Raw genomic sequence first — 3,861 nt, forward strand, 5'->3', positions numbered from 1 at the left:
AGTCCTGCACCGTACGTACTATACCAGGACGGTTTTGTACAAAATAGGAAAGGCTGATCAGGAGTACTGCCTCCGCGGATGCGGAGAACGGGGGACATTCTACCACACCATTTGGGATTGCGGGAGGCTGGCAGGGTATTGGACAGCGGTGTTACGCACTATTTCTCAGACTGTGAATGTTTCCCTGCGGTTAGACCCGCGCTGCTGCTTGCTGAACATTTGGGAGGCCACGGACTTGACCCATCGACAGCGGGACTGGGTGGTGTTGGGCCTGATGGTTGCGAAGCGCAATGTGGCTAAACTGTGGGGATCACCTGTGGTGCCCAGGCTGAGAGATTGGTGCAGCGATATGGATGACGCAATGGTGGCGGAGAAGGCGGTGTTTGTCCGGAGGGGTTGCCCCAGGAAATGGGGTCTGATCTGGGGGGCATGGAACACGTACAGAGGAGACATCTGCGAACCTCCGGGAGAAGATTTGGATGAGGGTTTGTCGGATTGAGTTTTAGAATTTTACCGAGGGAATGTGTGCTGATGGGTTCTCTAGCCTTGGTGGACGCCTGACTGTTGTGTGAAAGGGAGGAGCCGGGAGGGGTCCTGGACTACGTCACTTATGTTAAGATGATTTGATGATGGCTATGGGTCTGTCTACCCTCTGGGAACACTTTGTGGTTTTATTCGATGGCTGTGCTCTTGTTGTTTGGTACTGTTTGGTTCTACGGTTAAAAGCAGACCTTTGTAACTTCCGACAAAATTGCCAAAGTAAAGATGCACGCAAGGAATGGTTGCCGCCGGGCCTCAGGGATGCCGGCTAAACGGCTGTGTAAATTTCCACTTTCCACCTTTATCGCTGAAATGTTTGAGGCCGGCCCCAGAGGTTGTAGGCACTCAATTGTGTCTTGATTTAAGTGTGTAATAAAGGTCTTTTAAAAAAAAAAAAGGCTACTAACTAGTTGCGGCACTCTTTCCTGACGTCATATCCAATTATGCGAAAATGGGCTGGGCATGTTGCTGCGATAATGATGTTCTTAGGACACCTTTGAATTGATTATGAAACTAATTTGATTTCTGAGCAGCGAAAAGTTAGTTTTAAACCTATTTAAAAGGACGCATCGTTGCCTGTGTGTGTGTGTGTGGCTCTCTGTGTGACTCTGTCTGTGTGTGTGTGTGTGGGGAGGCTCTGTGTGTGTGTGGGGAGGCTCTGTGTGTGTGTGGGGAGGCTGTGTGTGTGTGTGGGGAGGCTCTGTGTATGTGGGGAGGCTCTGTGTGTGTGTGAGGGGCTCTATGTGAATGACTGTGGGTGGCTATGTATGTGTGTGTGGGTGGCTTTGTGTGGGTGCCTCTGTGTGTGGGTGCAAATGGTCCCGCATTTGCGAGAGATTAAGCTATTGGCATTGTAAATGACAATGCCATTTATTTATGTTTTAAAAACTGTGTGTGGGGCTCTGTGTTTGTGTGGGGGGCTCTGTGTGTGGGGGGGGCTCTCTGTGTGTGTGGGGGTCTGTGTGTGTGTGGGGGGGGCTCTGTGTGTGGGGCTGGGGGGGGCTCTGTGTGTGTGGGGGGCTCTGTGTGTGTGGGGGGGGCTCTGTGTGTGTGGGGGGCTCTGTGTGTGTGGGGGGGGCTCTGTGTGTGTGGGGCTCTGTGTGTGTGTGTGGTTCTGGGTGGGTGTGTGTGTGGCTCTGGGTGTGTGTGGTGCTGTGTGTGTGTGGCTCTGTGTGTGTGTGTGGCTCTGTGTGTGTGTGTGCAAATGCAATAGGTCTCACATTTGCGAGAGATTAAGCGATTGGCAATGTAAATGACTATGCCATTTATTTATCTGTTTTCAAAACCAACACATAAATAAAAATGTTGTCATTTACAATGCCAATAGCTCTAACTTTTGCAAAGGCGAGACCGTTGCATTGTAAATGCTTGTCTTCTGATACTACGTATAAGTACATCTTAGTAGCAGTTGATTCATGCACACGCTTTGTTTGGGTGAGGCCTCATCGCAGCGCTGATTCACGGACTGTCATAAGGGATTTGCGTGTCTTTGTAGGGATTTTTGCCTGTGGTACCTTCCATTCGGATCAGGGTCCTGCTTTCGCCTCTAAGGCGTATAGGGAGGCCATGGCTTTGATGGGGGTCCAATTCAAGTTTTCGTCTCCATACCGACCTGAGGGTAATAGTGTTGTGGAACGAATGAATCGTGACTTAAAGCAATCACTGACAGCTCGAGTTATAGGCACTGGCAGAAACTGGCTGGCCCATCTTAATGGCGTACAGCGTGCTCTTAATAATCTCCCTAGAAGGTCTCTGGGTGGGCGGACCCCATACGAAATGCTCTTTGGTATCAAGATGTATGTACCGGACCTTGAGGGTCTAGACTCGGTGGCTGCTGCTGCCTCCTTTGACGTAGATGAACATTGCAATGTTTTACAGACTCTACAAAAGACGAGAGACAGTCTTGCAAAGGAACATTTGCCCTCCACTTCGGATGACGCGTTGCCGATCCCGGTAGTAGGCTGGCTACCCCAAGTTGGAGAACTGGTTCGGGAGAAGATCAATAACAAGAAGGAATTTGTTCCCTCATACCGTGCTCCAGTTCCCGTGCTTGGTGTGAAGGGCACAAGAAAAGTAATTTTACCACCACTTCCAGGTCGTAAGGAAAAGAGGTATATCTCCATTGACAATGTCAAGATACACAGAGTGGCCGATTCTTCTTAGCATGACACCGGCAGTCTCATGTCATTCGATGGTGAGAAATTCTGTATTGGCCACTGCTTCGGATCATGCGCCGGAGGTGGCCCTTGAGATGCCTGCAGTTTCTAGTCCTTTATTGAGTGCATTGCCTGGTACTCAACTTGAAGAAACTGCCTACACCTACCCAACTGACTTATCGATGCCTGATTTGCAAACTTGTTTAGCCACAGAATCCAGATTTTCATTTGACACTTTCACACACTTCAGGAAAGCCCACAAGGATTAGGGCCTATGCAAAATTGTTTAAAAAACATTTTTTGATTCCCCCTTGTATTTACATTTGGTTGGGGCTTTTTTCACTTTACCTTTTTATGTCAATTGGTTTTGTGTTTTATTTTTTCCGATTCATCAATGGACACTATGTCGAGGAGAGAACATGCATTCGACATTTGAATGGAACATTGGCGCCCCATTCCTCGTCACATTCTGCCCACAGATTGAAGAGAGACTTGGCTTTTGTTAACATCACTGCTTGGCCTGTCCTAGATGGGATAGTCTGGGATGCGGTTACATTTCAAATCCATGGTCCCACTGAAGTTATAAATGTCCCTAATGTGCTTAGAGTTAACATGGGGGATGTGGTTAAACAAAACATACGTTCTTATGATTGGGATGTTCAGACCGTAGAGGCTTTGTTTGCTGATTTGAAATATTATGCTGAAGATTTATATTTAGAATCTGCTAATTATGGTGATTTGTTTTGCTTCCAACATTTTGGCAATCACTACCTACATAAAACTAATTACAGGAGGAGTACTCTAAATTATACACAGATGGAGCATTGCCCAGCTCCTTTAACCGCTTCAGCGCGGCGCGAATTTCCGCGCTGTGCTGAACGTTCCATTGGGCTTATGGAACCATGACGGAACGGTTCCGTCATGAGCACAGCTCAACCGACGCTCATGACGGAACCGTTCCGTCATGAGCATGGAAGGGGTTAAGAGGCAGCTCAAGTACATTTTTGAAAAAGTACACTTATTTTACTGATTTTAATCAGTCCAATCCCGCTTCATTTTATTTTAGAATGACAGAAAAATCCATGTCCAAAGTTAGACTTACCGATACTAAGTTATTGTACTCGAAGTCCTTTCTAGACCAGCTAGCTGTTGGAGGCTACGAGTT

General features: G+C 47.6%; 1 non-coding gene across 1 annotated transcript; it reads left to right on the top strand.

Annotated features, from left to right (window-relative positions):
- The first annotated feature begins 1,008 nt into the window (after nucleotides 1–1,008).
- On the top strand, nucleotides 1,009–1,074 carry LOC144783544 (small nucleolar RNA SNORD58). The gene has a single exon (XR_013601501.1). It is a non-coding gene; the product is annotated as a small nucleolar RNA SNORD58 (small nucleolar RNA).
- Nucleotides 1,075–3,861: the final 2,787 nt, after the last annotated feature.

This window comes from Lissotriton helveticus, chromosome 9, assembly GCF_964261635.1.
Source record: "Lissotriton helveticus chromosome 9, aLisHel1.1, whole genome shotgun sequence".
Classification (NCBI taxonomy): Eukaryota; Metazoa; Chordata; class Amphibia; order Caudata; family Salamandridae; genus Lissotriton; species Lissotriton helveticus.